Here is a 17,709-nt window from a genome sequence, read left to right on the forward strand (position 1 = left end):
CTTTCAGAAAAGTTTGACGGAGACTATTACTGTTTAATCATGGAGAGCATTGCTGTAGTGTTCAGTGTACAGGAATAACGCAAGAGCAGCGAGAAGATACACTGATATTGCATAAGCTGCATGAAAAGCTTCAGCCACATCTTGTTTTATCAAGTTCGTGCCTGTGTTGGCCTACCAATCTGGCTGTCTCAGTACCACTGAAATAGAGAAAAGCCTTTATTCTGATAGATCGCTGAACAAGATGACGTAGCTGCTGGCCTTCGGTACTCAGCAAGAACTGCGGGCTGTGTATCGATGTGTACCTCTACCCCTGTGACGCCCATTTGTGATTGTTCCTGCTCCTTTGACAGTATTGGGAATGGGGGTGAGATGTTCAGCTGTGCTTGGATAAAATGGTAGCATGTTAGTTGGATGTATCTGAAAAAAATTTAGGCCTCCTTCCTCCAGCAGTGTAGACAAGATAACAAGTCTTTGACTTCAGCACTGTTTTTGCTGATCAGTATAGAAAGTGCTGTAGGAATTACCTTTTTATAGTAAAAAGGTAGCAAGTAAAACACAGGCAGGGACCTCATGGGCATCAGAAGTAAAATTCCTGGTCAAACCTTGAATTCCCCAAGGCAAAATATTATGCATACTGTATATCCCAGTTGGATGCAAGGACACAGTTAAACAGGCATCTTCAGTTTTGCAGCTCTGGCTGCTGGTGAACTCATATGAGAAGTTCTGATACACTTGACCTTTTAGGCATTTGGGGCATGAATTTTTCCCCTTGCCACAGGATCCTCAAAGAAGATAAAGCATATAAACAGTGTTCCTAGATTTCATACAGGTGGGAGTAGTGGAGGTGTCATTTCTCCCTGGAAATCCTTGTAACTTGTTCATCAAAATTAGTCATGCTTAGTGCTGTAGGTAAGAGAGATTGTTCAGGATTGGAGTGTCTTAAGAAATGCTTTGGCTTATGGCGAGAGGTTTGTTTGTTTGCTTTGTGCCCAGAACTCACATTTCCGTGTTCGACCTGCTGCCGAGAACCTACTGCCAAAATAACAGATAATCTTTTACAAAACACTACCAAGAAATGAAATGTTTATCAGCTCCTTTCCTTTTTTCTTTCCAGAAGAAAGCTGTGGAAGGTTAGGCAAAGACATGTGTTTATTTTATCAGTCCTGCTTTGGCTAAAAAAGTCTCAGGTGTTGGTGGTCTTGTGGATGGTGCCGAGTGCTCATCTGCCTTCCATCTCAAAGGGATCAGCAACTGGAAAGGTCACCAGCACATCAGGACGCAGATACTTAGTGCATCTCTCTGCTTATACTGGGTCTTAATCACTTAAGCCAAGCACAAAAGGCCAACTCCTCCAGCTCTAGAAATACTCATATGACTCAGTATGATAAAGGGCCTGGCAAATATTTGCCCAGCGGTGCCAAAAGAAAGGTGTATTGGCTTTGTGTGGCAAGGTTTTGGTAGCGGGGGGGTTACAGGGTCGGCTTCTGTAAGAAGCTGCTGGAAGCTTCCCCTGTGTCCGACAGAGCCAATACCAGCCGGCTCTAAGATGGACCCGCCGCCGCCCAAGGCCGAGCCCATCAGTGATAGTGGTAACGCCTCTGTGATAACATTTTTAAGAAGGAAAAAAAGTTGCGGGGCACACAGAAACAGCAGCCGGAGAGAGGAGTGAGGACACGTAAGACAAACAACCCTGCAGACCCCCAGGTCAGTGAGGAAGGAGGGGGAGGAGATGCTCCAGGCACCGGAGCAGAGATTCCCCTGCAGCCCGTGGGGAAGACCATGGTGAGGCAGGCTGTCCCCCTGCAGCCCAGGGAGGTCCACGGTGGAGCAGATATCCACCTGCAGCCCGGGGAGGACCCCACGCCGGAGCAGGTGGGTGCCCAAAGGAGGCTGTGACCCTGTGGGAAGCCTGTGCTGGAGCAGGCTCCTGGCAGGACCTGGGGGATCTGTGGAGAGAGGAGTCCACGGAGCAGGTTTTCTGGCGGGACTTGTGACCCCGTGGGGGACCCACGCTGGAGCAGTGTGCTCCTGAAGGACTGCATCCCATGGAAGGGATCCATGCTGGAGCAGTTCGTGAAGAACTGCAGCCCGTGGGAAGGACCCACGCTGGAGAAGTTCGTGGAGGACTGTCTCCCGTGGATGGGACCCCACACTGGAGCAGGGGAAGAGTGTGATGAGTCCTGCCCCTGAGGAGGATGAAGTGGTAGAGACAACGTGTGATGAACTGACCGTAACCCCCATTCCCCGTCCCCCTGCACCGCTGGGGGGTGTTGGTAGAGAATCTGGGAGTGAAGTTGTGCCTGGGAAGAAGGGAGGGGTGGAGGGAAGGTGTTTTGAGATTTGGGTTTTTTTCTCATTACCCTACTCTGGTTGATTTGTAATAGAGTTAATTTTCCCCAAGCTGAGTCTGTTTTGCCCGTGACAGTAATTGGTTGAGTGATCTCTCCTGTCCTTATCTCGACCCACAAGCCCTTTGTTATATTTTCTCTTGCCTGTCCAGCTCAGGAGGGGGAGTGACAGAATGGCTTTGGTGGGCACCTGGCATCTAGCCAGGGTCAACCCACCACCAAAGGACATGTTGTTTCTGCTGCGGTGTTGCATGCTTTCTAACTTCTTATTGTGTAAGGATGCTGTGTTAGATGGCTTGGAAACTCCAAGCCTGTTAGTTGACATTCTTGCTGCAGTAGGCAGGAGCAGGGTTTCTTCTCGGGCACATGCCTAGGATTTTTCAAGTGCAGCCCTTTTGAACACTTCTGAAGCACATGGGATTCCTCTATACAATCATGGCTTGGTTCTCCATGGTCTGGCTAGGCCTTCATTTGAATCATGCATTTTGTTGTCTTTTGTGTTTTCTAGACATTGAAGTCTGAAGCGATTGCTGAGCTGAGAGCTCCCTTGTGACCCAGAATTGCATTTTGTATAGAGATAAACTGGCACTTGAAATCATAAAAGATGGATTTTTTTTTTTTTAATTGTTCTGTCTTTCTGCCCAGCTCTGTTTTACACTTTGGAGAAGCCATGATATTCTTTAGATATCCACAGAGTTCCTGAATAAATTAATGTACAATTTGGAAAACAAACTCACTTTGTAGTTTAGTATCAAAGCAAAAGAGGCCTCAACACTAACTATATCTGCATAGCTAAGACCAGTGTAGCTCAGACGTGTGCAAATCAAATATGTCTTCATCTTCTTAAATGAGTTTTCTCACTGATTTGCAGAATATCAGCTTGGTTCTTTATTATACAATATACAATTTCTGCAAGCCAGATATTCACCAAAGGTAACATTAGACACTGAGCAAATAATTGTTTCCTGTCACACTGCATTAGTAACTGGGAAGAAAGTATTTCCTAATTTGTATTTGTGCAGAACTAAATATAGCTCTGGTGAAGCTTAACTTCAGCTTCAGCCATTCAAGTCCCTAAGAAATTCAGCACCATGTTTGTCAGTCACTGGGAAAATGACTTTAGACATTCTTGCATGCTTCTTGCCCTCCCACTTGTGAGTTTTATAATCTTAGGAACTTGAACACGAGGCTAACCAAACTCTCAGAAAATCCTGATAATCCTGGGTTATTGCTGTCTGCAGGGACTATTGCAGAGATTTTTTCTTTTTTTTTTTTCTATTAAGACTTTTATGATAGCAAGCCCCAGCTGCAACTCCCCCATTCCATATTTAACAAGGACAAGGTTAAATTGTCCTGTAGTTATGTTTTCCAGCAAAAACTGCTCTGATTTTTCACCTGAAATCTGTTCTTTATTACTTGTTCTACTCTATAGCTGTTCTGTAGCGCTGACGGCATCATGCATAAGAGTTTAAAAAACCTGTTAAGAAGTATTCAGATTGGATAGTACCAGTGAAATCATGCTGCGTACCTGGTAAGAAAAATCTGATGATGTAGAAAGGTATATTGAGTAGATCGTGTCTCCTCCCTGGGAAGCGTACAAGCTGATGTCTGTGCCTTGGTATCAAGTCTGTCAGCTGTGGGATAACAACCTTCATGCTGCGTCTGCACTGAAAAGGCAGCACTGCTTCCTGAGACAATGGAAATGCCAAATGCTGGGTTTTGGAGCTTGAGTCTTTTGGCTGGCATCTGTGAGGAGGATGCTTCCAATTCATCTCTTCCAACGGGGATAGGTGTGAGCCCGGGCTCAAGGAATTAATTCCATTCCTTTTTTTGTTTTTATTTGAATTCACCAAGATAAGCTCATCCTCCCTAGTTGTCTCGGCTTGACAGCGAGCAGGATGAGTGTGTTTCAGAGGTCTGAGGGATCGTACATCCAGGGTTCATTGAGAGACCAAGACAGTATTTGGTCATTCATCTGTGTCACTTCTTCAACCTTAAGTGTGCTACCAACTTGTGCATCTTATCAGTGCTCTGCACAATTTCATCGATGCTGTGCCCAACTTTATCATGTTATGGGTGATGCATATAATTAGGAGGAGGGAACATGTTCGCTGTTGCTAGTGGGGAGGAGGAATCCTGTGTTGGCTGTCTGCCTGCACCTGTACCTCTTACCTTCAGAGAGATCCTTTGAGGAAGCGATCTAAGGAAGTCCAAAGAAAGTTGCTTAGGTTTGTAACAGCTTTCCTCCTGGAAGGCTGAGATTTATTTATACTGTAGGATGTGACAGGCAATTCCTGGTGCCTCAGCTCTGTCTAAAGCGTGAGCGATCGCTGGAAATGTGAGTGATTGCATTAGAAGCTTTCCTCCCTGCAGTGAGGAGAGTGTTTGAGCTTTAACTCTCCCCTCATTGAGATCTTTGAAGTTTGGATCTTTAAAACCGTTCTCCACTCTAAAGACCTACTAGTGCAGTCGTCATCCTTCCCATCCGAGACGGGCTGGACCAGGCTCCCTTCAGAGGCCATTAAAGCTGCTCGTTTCATCCTCCAGAGAGGTCGGCAGGGAAAGACATAAGTAAGTAATTATTCCTTGCCTCTCCTCCCAGTAGCTGAGTGAGCTGTGGAAGTTGAAACATCATTAAATCTCTGAGCAGTGTGGAGGGGCTGCAAGCCTCCACAGCCGGGGAGCTTGTGGCATGCAGCAGAGGGGAGGGCTGAGTAACAGGTGGTATTTAGAAACCAATTAATATTTGTGAATCACAATATGCTATTGGTAAGAAAACAAATCAGTCTGCTTGTGAATATTTATGATGATGACTTTCAACACTGCTTGGATTGTGCAGTGCTTTTCCAGCTGCCGCATCTCCTCTTGTGTCACAACATTTCACACCAGGGTGAAAACTTCTCTGCTGTGCGGAGCCGTGCTGGGGGGTGGCAACCAGCCGAGCAGCTCAGCGGAGTATACACTTCTAGAAGAACATTCTCACCAGTTCAGTATTAGTGGGCCACTAGGTCCCAAACATTTAAAGTATTCTTTGCTGGTGGAGTAAGCCATGCAATTTAGCTTGAGATTTCATCCCATTAAGAGCCAAGCCATGCACAGAGATAATGCTATGTTTGAAGAGAAAGCAGGTGTTAAAGGTTGTTCTCCCTCTTAATGTTGTGTGCGAGTGTTTTACAGTAGATCAAACTTGCCTAATGTAATCTTCATAATGCTTTCATTTAAAATGCTCCCTGTGGTTTGTACTTGTGGAACTGAAAGAGCAGAATCTACTTTGGAGCTTGGTAGGGCGGGGTGTTCGATTGAACATATGTTCACACTGTCATTTGGGAAAGATAATAGGTTTTTAACCTCTGTCAGTGTTAGACTGAGGTATTTATGGAGCTCTATTAAAGTTGCGCCTAGGCAGCTAACCTTGCGATACAGGTTGCTCACAATTTGCCATTTTCTTGTGATAAGTTGCGGCTTTTCTTGGCCTCTCGCAGTGCCTCTTGCTGTGTCATCCAGCATGGGAGCTTACCAAGAAACAAGGAATTCCTTGCTGTTGTCAATGCCGCGTGAAGCGCTCATGGCTACTGGTATTGTCTGTTCCGTAAATACTGTCACGTAGATTGAAAAAGCAGCCTTGAAGAGTTTCAGAAAATACTCTTCTGGGCTTGACACACAGAAACTGGAAAAAAACTGTGGTGGTAGTGCTCGTGCTTTTGGTTGCAGAGGTGTCCAGGTGCAGCTGTAGGTGCTGAGCTCTTATTCCAGGGTGCTGCAGCATTGCGCTCGCCGTGCGCGGCGGGGAAGCTCTCGGCAGCCTCTCCGCTGCTCCCGCTGGCCTTGAGTTTAACTTGGGGGAGGGGAGGAGCTGTGTGTAATTTAGTGTGCTAAAATCCTATTGGTATGGTCTCTCTTTAGTCACTTTAGGCTTCTAACAACCTAAATTAGCATGAGGGAGGCTGCGGCGTGGTTCACGGAGGAGGTTATCTCCAGAGAGCTGCCATTACCACTTTCGTCATTGATGATTAAATTTTTTTGTTAATGTTTAATCCTCAACAGCAAAATGCCTAATGTTTATATGCCCTCTCCCTGTATAAGCAGAACATCTGTTTTATAAAGTTGGCTCTGACATCCAAAACTGAATCAGTGTAAAACTTTAAATATACATGTCAGACAAATGGATGCAAAGAAATTCAGAGTGTAAGTGATCACTTCAACGTGCACAGGTCCTGTTGTGGCAGGGGTTTCCAGGGGTCTTAAATTACATGTTAAGCAGTGCTTGGTATGATTGAGAGTATTTTCTAACCTCATCTTAAAAGTCTTTGCTCTCTGTCTTAATATTTCCAGTGTAGAAAAGATTGATTTTTTTTTTTTTTTTTTTTTTTTGGTGGCCTGCTTCCCCTTCCTTTTCTAGCAATACTGCCACTGTGGTGTAGCTGAGACTAGTTGACTTGAACTGCCCCTACTATGCAAATGCAAAATCTACTTACGCTTTTGGGAAAAAGGAGTTTTTAGTGAAAGACATTCGTGTGTACCATGGATGAGTACAACTATATGTGTTAGAACTACAGGAAATTCTATAGGGTTTCTAAAGTATAAATTCAAAAGAAATGCATAAAAAGTGATATAACAATTAGCAGCAGAGACTGGTATGTTTAAGGGAGGATATTATTTAAATTGTTGGCTTACAGAAATTTCAAGCATTTTTATGCATTTAATAAAGGGTTGCCATTTAAGTAACTTAAGCATCCTTTTCTGTATACAACGTGTCCTGGGATTTAACAAACCACTTACTGCTGGATGGATTCCACTCAGATGTGATTGCCTTTCTTGCAACAAAGACTAGCTGATGAAGAGAGTGAAAAAAGCCAGTACTGAAATGGTCATCATGTTAGTTGTGGGGGAAGGGAGAAAACAGGTCTGTATAATCTATCTTCTATTCATTTAGTATGTTAGTCTTGGTCATGGGCATCAAGGTGTATGTGTGCATGCCTGAAAGAGGGCTTTCCTCAAATCCCAGGGAGCCTGGCAGGAGGTGCTAGGTTGCTTCTCTAAAATTGTGACCTGCGGGATGGAGACTGACAGTATGGGACAGCTGAAGGTGGGAGAGGTGCTGGGATAGAAAATTGGGACCCTGTATGAGAGGGGAAAAAACTTACAACATGTTGCGAACAAGGGAGCTTGCAGGGACAGAAGAAAGAGGGACAATATGGTCTAAGTTAGAAAAAACATACCGAGGAGCATTGTGCATAGATATTGGCAGGATAAGACCTCTGGATTTAAAACAGGAACATGCTCTGAATGACTGCAGCGAGCGCTGCCAGTGTGTGCCAGAAGTAAATATAGTAGAGTAAGCACTGCTACAGAGTCATTGAAGTCAACGCTGTATAACATAAAATTGCATAATATCTTTGTTTGTGAAGGTTTTTAGAGCACAGTTTTAAATGGATCTGAGTCCTTGGAAAGGTGAGTGTATTCTGGTTCCCTGGTTTCCAATATGTCCCAGTCCGATCTGGCGGCAGACTGCCAGCAGAAGGGGTAAGCTTGCTGTTCCCCTCCTACCAGCTCTGGTGCTTGTCCAGCCAGCTCCTGAGCTGGTTCTACAACCTGTGCCAGGAGGAAGGGAGCTGCCCTCTCTCCCCAGATACAAAAAAAAACCAAGGGGATTTTTGTTGTCCTAGTCAGCTCAGGTTCTGAGGGGATGAGAGGGGGTCTCCAAGGCCTGCGTGTGTGAGAATAGGTGGAGGTATCTGTAAGTGTGTGGGGCAGTGGGCAGGCAGGCTGTCTCAGCCCTGTGTCCCAGCTTGGAGCTGGACTGAACCAGCGGTGTTCCTTCCCTCTCCCACCAAGGATGCGGTCGGTGCATGATGCAGCAACCGTCAGAGACCCGGATTTCAGGGCACTGACACACTCTCTGAAGGAGCGGTGAAACTGTTTACGAAATGAGTACTCTGTAAACGATAAAGACTAAATAACACATTCTATGCATTTACATAATTTTGAATCACTTATCCTTCTGAGGACTGTAGTCATTTGGCTCACGTTAAAGAACGCTTAACGGTGTAATTGAGCTCAAGCCGTTGGTTGCTGAGCCGAGTTGACTCTGAAGGTAGGAGGTGTGTTTTTGGGGAGACCGTGCATGTTCCCTGTAATGTCCCTGGCACCATGGAGCAGTGCCCTGAGGGCTCGAAGCACTGCGGGTAGGACAGGCAGGAGGCACGATCAGGGCTGTGGAGGGTCAAGATATCTTTCAGAATGAGCTGGAGACCCAGAGCAGTGGCAGTGGGATGTATCTCCGTTGTGATAGCATGCAGGGTCGTGACCTTAGGAGGCATTCGGAAGAAGAAACTTTTGCTCTGAGCGGGGTAGGATGGAGGGGGTTACGAGCTGGAAGTGCTGGAGAAACACATCTTTACTTTGTGCAGTCACAAGGTGACGGTGAGCCGCAAGGATGGCACTGGGCAGAAGCTGGTGAAGTGGGGTAACAGAGGAGGTAGGTATTCTCAAGAATGGGGAGTCATCTGAGAGCAAACTCCAGGAACTTGCTTGGTTTGGGCAGTAAAATGAACCTTGACAGGGAGGTGGTGTAATTCATTTTTACCGTCAGGGAAATAAACTTCAGGGATAAGGAAAAGCTGTTTAAGCTGCTGGATCAACGTTGGCATGAAAACAAATGGATAAAAGCTGTTCAGGAATAAATGTTACACTGAAAATTAGACGTTTTTTAACTATTGGAGGAACTCAGTTCTGCAGTAGGTATCGGATATGGAGACCGAGGAAGAGCATTGTCAGTACATTGGGGTCCGTTGCTGCGATTGGGGTTCTTGGACGTGATACTTGTAATGGAGGGCCTGAGCTAGTGATCTGTAAAGGAAACACCTTTCCCATCTGCATCTGTATGTGGTGGTGGATTATCACGACCGCGTCGTGTTCAGGTGGGAAAGGAGAAACTGTCCCTTGCTGTCATGGTTTTAAAAGTGTCTGGATGGGAATATGTGCTGAACCAAACTGCTTTTTCCCCAGGATGGAGAATTTGTGTCGTTAAATGAAGTTTTAACTTTTGCTTTACATTTAATCTGTGAATGTCTCTGCTGTTATGGTCACTTATGACACTTATTTTTATGTTTGTTTTTTTTTTCCTAGGTATTTTTATGGCCTCTGTCACAGTGGTGTCTCAGTGTCTCACAGGCATTTATGGATTTATTCTGAGAACGTTCCTGTGAGGTAGGGAAACGTTATCACCTTCGTTTTACAGACTGGGAACTGAGGCATGGGGGGGATAAAGGTTGCAGGAGGAGTCTGTAGCATAGCCAGCAGTCAAATGCTGATTGCCAGCAACTTCTTTATTGTCCTAATCCCAAACCCAGGTACCTGTCTTTGGGTTTTTCCTTTGTTTCTTTCCTTCTTTTTTTTTTTTTTTTTTTTTCTTCTTTTCTTTTCCCTGGTCTGAGTTTTAGTAGAAACAATCTGCAAGGGGCTGGGAGGACCTGTGGAAAATATGATTAGGGTTACTCCTGTCCTTTTTTTAACATTGTTACTTATGAGTTGAAATGCCTTTCTAAAAATATCAGCAGATCTGTTTATGTTAAATGATTAACATGTTTAGACTTTCAACAGATAAGCTGTCATGCTTTTTTGAGTCAGTAACTCCTTTATCCTACCTGTCTAGGCTTGTGGCTGTTGAATTCTTACCCTGCCTAAGCTAATGCCATCCCAATCACCTAAAGCAATGCCAAGAATTTCATCATCCATGCAAAGATCTGATTCATGTCAAGACAGGTGTAAAGTTTCTCAAGCACACTTATGTATAATTACTGTTTAACTTTATTTTTCAAAGGTCTTTCCAAGCCAGCTAAAATGGTCAGCTTTGAGCTCCCAGATTCTCCCAGAAATTGGATTTCAGTGCCTGATTAGTGATGCTGAGCCCTTTCAGAAGTATCGCAAAGTTCCCAATACATGTGCGTGCACTGAATTGCAATTTACATCATAAAAACCAGTATCATGAATAACAGCTTGAAAAATGTCTTTTTTTTTCCCTTCAAGTAAGGAATTTTTAAGATGGGTCTCCCTTGAGTCCTTCTTTCCCTTCAAGTTGGTGTTTAAAGTGTGACTTTTACTACTTAAGGAATTTTCTTAGAGCTATGGCAACATTATAAATTACAAAGACACCAGCAGGCTCTGACAATTAAGTATTTTTATTGTATATTAAACTAAGCAACATTATTAAAATGATAACATTGCAAAGAAATATTTAATGCCATCTTTCTAATTTTGCAATCTGTAAAATACACACGTTGGATTACATTTATGCTCTTTATTAATGTATATTACGTGTCTTTGTGTCCCCAAGAACGAAGCCCTAATGACTCACGAACTGTCTCAAAGTGTACTAAATAAGATTAAAGAGCTGGCCAGTGACCTTAACAGTCAATTAGGCTATGCATTACTCAGCCCAGTATTTGTGGAGTGTAGAAGGGAAGCGAAAACTCATTAGCTAAGATGCTGATGCTTGAAACAAGATTTCTCTAAAACCAGGAACTGGTCTTGTTGCTTAAGTGGAGATCGAAGCACTTGCAGTAGGTACGTCTTTGCGTATGTGTGTTTGAAAGTACTGCTGGTGTGGTCCTGGGGAGTTGTCCTGGTTTCAGCTGGGATAGTTAATTGTCTTCCTAGTAGCTGGTACAGTGCTATGTTTTGAGTTCAGTATGAGAAAAATGTTGATAACACACCGATGTTTTCAGTTGTTGCTAAGTAATGTTTAGTCTGAAGTCAAGGATTTTTCAGCTTCTGATGCCCAGCCAGCAAGAAAGCTGGAGCGGCACAAGAAGTTGGGATGGGACAGAGCCAGGGCAGCTGAGCCAAAGTGGCCAACGGGGTATTCCATACCATGTGAAGTCATGCCCAGTATATAAACTGGGGGGAGTGGGGGCGGGGGGATCGCTGCCTGGGGACTTAACTGGGCATTGGTCGGCAACTGGTGAGCAATTGCATTGTGCATCATTTATATATTCCAATCCTTTTATTATTACTGTTGTCATTTTATTAGTGTTATCATTATCATTATTAGTTTCTTCTTTTCTGTTTTATTAAACCATTCTTATCTCAACCCGCGAGTTTTACTTCTGTTCCCTGATTTTCTCCCCCATCCCACTGCGGGGGGGGGGAAGTGAGTGAGTGGGCGGCTGCGTGGTGCTTAGTTGCTGGCTGGGGTTAAACCATGACAGGAGTGAAGAAAAGCCTGCTAGGGAGCTTTTGAGCTCAAAGCCTTTTGGAATAGATCCTGCCAGGTGTGGATGGCATTGGGTCGGGCAACAGCAGGTGCAGTAGGAGATGGTGCTCAGGTTTTGGGATGTGCCACCTGAGAGATTATGCGAAGACAGCACAAATGGGAGGGCTGGTTTCAGAAACCTCGTGTTTCACAGAAGCAGCAGGGCGGGGAAGAACGTCTTGGCGTGGCATATTGCATGCTTGGCTTTCCTCAAAGGTGAGCCCCGGGCTGGCAAGATTGCATTTGGATGCATGCGGGAATGTGAGCAGAAAGGCTGTCATCTTTAGGATGACATTTAACTAATCATCTGCATGTAGTTTTATATTGCGTTCAGAAGCATCTTAGAGCAGTCCTAGGCTGGGGATGGCCGCTCCCCTTGGAAGATGCTTCATGGTGACAAAACTGAACCAAGAGCAGTGACAACAAATGTGATGCGGGAGCTGAGCTGGCAGCTGGTCATGCTGCTCCTCAGCAAAACAGTGGTCCTTGAGGGCTTCTCGGTTTATACTGCTTCTTTTCTGGTATGTGCAGTTATGTATGCTTTCAGCTGATGCTGAGAAGTTGTATCGTTCTTAATGTAAACTCAGGTTTTAGGAAATAAAAGATGACAGACTCAGTCCATACAAAATGTGGCTGAAAGTACAGTTTGAGTGGCATGTAGTAACATCTTTTAAAGTAGATCAGGGTTTTTTTGAACTTAAATTGGGCAGAATCTTCCTGATCTAGGTCATAGTTTATCTGTAGGGTTTTCTTTTAAAATAATTTCCTTAATAATGTCCATCTGATTTGTGGGCAAGGGGCAGGGGAACCTGGGAAAAAAGTGTACTTTTGCTGTTCAGATGAATGGGAGAAGAAAGAAAAGGAAGCCTTTTCAATCATGTCAGGCTGAATCTAAAGCATCAAGGAATGATGTTACAGGAGAACCCCTGAAGATAAACTGTAACCTAGATTAGCAGAATACGGATTAAGTTTTCAGGAGTTTGGAGACTGCAGTGCATCCTGAAGGAGTCTTCTGACATTCATTTACACTAAAATTGCTGTATGGTTGCTCTTTCAGGGATATAAAAAAATACCTAAAGTTTCCATTTGAATGTTACAGTCCTGAAGTTAATAAATTAATTAAAGTGAAGACTGCTTGAAAAGATTAAAAAACCCGAACTCAGGATTTTCCATTTGACCTGGCTATTGCTAGAGAAGTATTATATATCTGTGTGATTATGGTTTGGGGAATTTTTATGCATGCAGCGTTACCACTGAAAGCTGGACACTGGAGTCACAGTTAAAACTGAGACTTCTGCACGATTAGTTTTCTTCATTCTGACTTTAAAGTATAGAACAGTTGTCATCAGGCCACACTATCCTTTTATAATTCTTTAAATATTTTTATTTTTTAACTTATTTGCATTTTGGAAAATGTGTTGTGATACCATGTTCTAATTTAAGGGGTGTTTTCTGTAATGTAGGTTATGTATTTCTACAAAATGTTGGCACAACACTTACGTGATTCAAAGTGATTTGATTGTGTGTTAATGCCACATTGGCCAGAACATATTAATACTTAATGCAAAACAGTGAGTTACCTGTAATATGGTGAACAGTATTTTCTGCCTGTATTTAAATGACAGCCTCGAAAGGGCATTGGCTGAATTCATTGGCATAGCTCAGCATTCTTTATGTATAGCTATATATGTGGGGGTTTTTTTTGTGGCTTTTTTTTTTTTTTTTTTTTTTTTTTTTTGACTTAAGAGTCTTTACAGGTCTTTTTATCTTACAAGTGAGTGGAGTCCTTTACTATATTGGAGCCCAAAGGACATGACTGCTGGCCATTTACCTGGTTTCACATGGTGTGTGTTGAAGAATGCGTGTGGAGAGGGAAGGGTGGTGTTTAAAGCTCCAAATCCGGACTGGTAAAATTCCCTCCTGCTTTGAAAGTATATGCTTTAGCTGTCTCCAGGGCTGTATGTTTTTAAAAGTGTGTTTATGAAAAAGAGCATCAGCAGAAGCTGGAGATGTTACAAGATTTAACGTTATTTGCAAAATTGAACATGAGCTTTAACCCTCTGGTCTTTTTCATTTCCTTTTCTATTATATAATCACTATATTGGTAGGTGGCTTTTTTTTTTGTCACTTTACCTATTGTCCTGGTTTTGGCTGGGATAGAGTTAATTTTCTTTCTAGTGGCTGGTATAGTGTTATGTCTTGGATTCAGTATGAGAAGCATGTTGATAACACACTGATGTTTTCCCTTGTTGCTAAGTAATGTTTATGCTAAGTCAAGGATTTTTCAGCTTCTCATGCCCAGCCAGGAAGAAGGCTGGAGGAGCACAAGAAGTTGGGAGGGGACACAGCCGGGGCAGCTGACCCAAAGTGGCCAAAGGGATATTCCATACCATGTGACGTCATGCCCAGTATATAAACTGGGGGGAGTTGGCTGGGGGGGGGGGGGGCAGATCGCTGCTTGGGAACTAACTGGGGATTGGTCAGTGAGTGGTGAGCAATTGCATTGTGCATCATTCGTTTTGTATATTCTGATCCTATTTATTATTATTATTATTATTATTATTATTATTATTATTAATTATTTTTCATTTTATTATTGTTGTTATTATCATTATTAGTTTCTTCTTTTCTGTTCTGTTAAACCGTTCTTATCTCAGCCCACGAGTTTTACTCCCCCCGCCCCCTCGATTCTCTCCCTCATCCCACTGGGTGGGGGGGAAGTGAGCAGGCAGCTGCGTGGTGCTTAGTTGCTGGCTGGGGTTAAACCATGACACCTATTTAATTAATTTAGCTATGTGAGGGTTATGCAATAAAAGCAGAATCACCATAACTGGCAACGTAACTTCTGTCATCCCACAGAGTCAGCACTTGCTCGCACTTTGGTGCAGTGGGTTTGAATAGCTGCCACCCCGTGTGTGTGTTTTCTAAACCCGAGACAAGTGCTGAACTTGTTAAAAATACGTGCTACATAAGTTAATGTGCGTAAGGAGTTTTGGTACTGAGATCTTCTTTGAGGATACATTTACCTCTAATTAACTTGGTTTCATTCTATCTACTATCAGCATAGGCTTGGCTGAAACCAGCCAGTATTGGTTAGATTTTGGGTTTGAAGTAGAGCCCAACGGGATGGCGGATTAAAAACCGTGCAGTTGTGACTGTGCTGGGGTTCCCGGTGCTTGTTCCAGCTCCCAGGGCTGTGCCAGGCGCAAGCAGCAGCTGTGCCGTTCCTGGGGGCAGAGTGCCACACCAAGCAGATACGCATCCTGTTGTACTCTCAGGCAAAATTCGGGATTTCTGAAGAGGCCTGCAATAATGAGGTTTGCCGAGCTGTGATTGAACAATTGCGTGATACCAAACTCCTCTGACTAAAATAGAGTCTGAATTTTTCCACTAATAGAATACGGAACAGCAGCAGAGACTATCAGTATTTCACTGGTCTGGCTTTTCTCTCTGTTCATATCTTCTTTCTATTCATCATTAAGTCAGGGATGATTTCCAAGGATTCTGCTAATTATAATGCGTTTTTCAGGGGAGACAGGCAGCAAGACAGGGATTACTGATGGTTGCATTTGTAGTAAGAACAAGTACGAGCATATGTGGATTGGAAATACTGGGTGGGTTTTTTTGGCCCAACAGTGTTGGAAATCAAGCTTTGTTATTATGTCCAGTAAAGCAGGTTTCACTGAAAGCTGATTATAGTATCTTGTAAGAGAAGGTTTTCACTGCTGTCAATCTGGAAGAAAATATTTGCAGATCCATATTCAAGAGTAGACTGCTGTATTTTGTGTAACTGGAAGAATGTATAGATTTGTTGCATTTTCATCACAGCTAGCAAAAGAAAACAATTTTTTTCCCCTTCTTTTTGACTAGTACTAGGGTTTTAGTCTTGCAAAAGGATTTTCTAGGTAGAAACATCAGGTAAAATGGATTCTGGATTTAAACACTGGGGGGGGGGAGGGAGGGAACCACCGCCCAGCAGTTTTTGAGTGTTCATCATTTCCTGAAAATTGGACCTTTTAAAGTATTTCAGGTTGGGTACACTAGAAATTGAGGCATTCAAATCGCTAACTGCTTTTGAGAATGACAGCCAGAATCTCCATTAACGTTGCATCTTCTGCCTAGGGGATCACAGAGCAGAGACTGATGTGTCTTTGAGGATGGAAATGGAGCAGTTTAAGAAGTTACGGTGCTTCAGATGAGATGTGGTAACAGCACACAACTGTGTCTAGTTCATTTTTCTGAAAAACAAAATAGAAATCACAGAGGATGATCTAAGACTGTTTTGCTTTGCATAGAAGCAGACTAGCTATGCTCCTGTAATAAGTTGCCATGTCTCAGCTGTGAGGATGGTAATTTCCAGTTGATGAAAGGTAAATTATAGCTAGAACAGGTGGGTGCATTAAAATCGTAATGTGCTTCAAGATACCTGTCTGTGTTCACAGAGGAGTGGGACTTGCTGTGCTGGTTTGGACCAGCGGTCAGTCTAATTCGGTACCCTACCCCTGGCAATGATCAGTGCCAGATAACTGAGGCAATGTACAGGAAATCATGGATTTGATTATCAAATGTTTTATCTGCTGGGGAAGTGTTGGCTTTTTTTAATGTATCAAACCAAAACAGGCTGGTTTAGTCACTGAAAGAGTCCCTTCTGAAGTGCAGTTAAATTTCTCTTTACATCTTTCTTTGCAGACAAGGAGTTTATTGACATTTCTTAATGTTTTCCCTTCAGATATCTCAGCTGAGGGTTGGTCTAAGCCATATACAGTCTTTAATCTGGCTTGGCTGTTTGTTTTTTTGTTGTTGTGTGTGTGGCTTTTTTTCTTTGTTTTGTTTTGTTTTTTAAAAAATGTTCTTCTGCATCTCCAAAAAGCCAGAGTCATGGTGGATGAATAGCCTGGGGGTTTTCTTTGCTAACATTATAGCTGAAAGATAAAATACTAAACGGGTTTCATGTAGTTATTGTATTGCTTGAGTGTGTCTTCACGTTAATTAAAATTAATTTAAACAAGGTGATAGGAGTAAAGTGCAGAGTAGGAAAAGGATAGATCAGAAAAAACAGATAAGAGAGGTGTATTCAAATAGTCAGAGCCTGATGAAATTTGCCCTAGGGTACATCAGCAACTAGCCAAGCAACCTTTGAACCATTTACAATTACTTTTTAGAAATTGTGAAGAGCAAGAGAGGTCCTTGAGGACTGAAAAGGGCAAATGCAGTACCTGCCTTTGAGAAAGGGAGATCCAGGGAATTAGAGACTAGTTAGTCTAACTGCAATGCTTAGAGAATTGGAACAAAATTTTTAATCAGTTTCTAGGAATCTGGAGGATAAGATGATGAGGACTGGCGGGAGCAGTACCTGTGATGTTACCTTGACCTTCAGTAACTTTTGACATAACCTCTTGTGGCATTTCTGTGGAATAGGGAAATATATGTATTTAATTGTACGGTAAACAAATAACTGTTTAAAAACCATGTTTGAAGAGTAGTTAGCTATAACTTGCTGTGAAAATCAGGGGGGAAAAAGGGGGGTGGCATGAGGAATCGTGTGAATACACCCCTGTTTGTCTTGGGCTGAGCTTTATTTGCTGTTCTCTTTACTGGTGTGGACAAGGGAATACTTACTAAATCTGCAAGTAAGCCCAAACTGAGAGGGGCTCAAGCAGTGTGAGGCATAGTTCAGAATTAAATGGCTACAGTAGATTGAAAAAATGTTTGGAAATCTGCAGCGTATAACTTAATGAACTGCAATGAGGAAATATAAAATGGTGAGGACGTGGCTAGGCTGCAGAGCCATGGAAGAGCACTTTGGGGCATATGGCTGGATCACCACCTATGCACAAGCTAACACTTTGTCCTGGTTTTGGCTGGGATAGAGTTAATTGTCTTCCTAGTAGCCGGTATAGTGTTATGTCTTGGATTCAGTATGAGAAGCATGTTGATAACACACTGATGTTTTCCCTTGTTGCTAAGTAATGTTTATGCTAAGTCAAGGATTTTTCAGCTTCTCAAGCCCAGCCAGGAAGAAGGCTGGAGGAGCACAAGAAGTTGGGAGGGGACACAGCCGGGGCAGCTGACCCAAAGTGGCCAAAGGGATATTCCATACCATGTGAC

General features: G+C 43.2%; 1 protein-coding gene across 24 annotated transcripts in view; it reads left to right on the top strand.

The window, feature by feature from the left end:
• The window catches only part of PTPRF (protein tyrosine phosphatase receptor type F), a 395,117-nt gene that overhangs the window by 84,682 nt on the left and 292,726 nt on the right, over positions 1-17,709 (top strand). For 23 of the 24 annotated variants that reach the window (XM_030032473.2, XM_030032481.2, XM_030032476.2 and 20 more), the window contains exon 2: positions 9,477-9,557. The exons of the other annotated variant lie outside the window; for it this stretch is intronic. The gene's annotated coding sequence lies outside the window, so the exon portion shown is untranslated. The remainder of the gene's footprint in view (positions 1-9,476; positions 9,558-17,709) is intronic. 24 annotated transcript variants of the gene reach the window in all.

Source organism: Aquila chrysaetos, chromosome 12 (genome assembly GCF_900496995.4).
Source record: "Aquila chrysaetos chrysaetos chromosome 12, bAquChr1.4, whole genome shotgun sequence".
NCBI lineage: Eukaryota > Metazoa > Chordata > Aves > Accipitriformes > Accipitridae > Aquila > Aquila chrysaetos.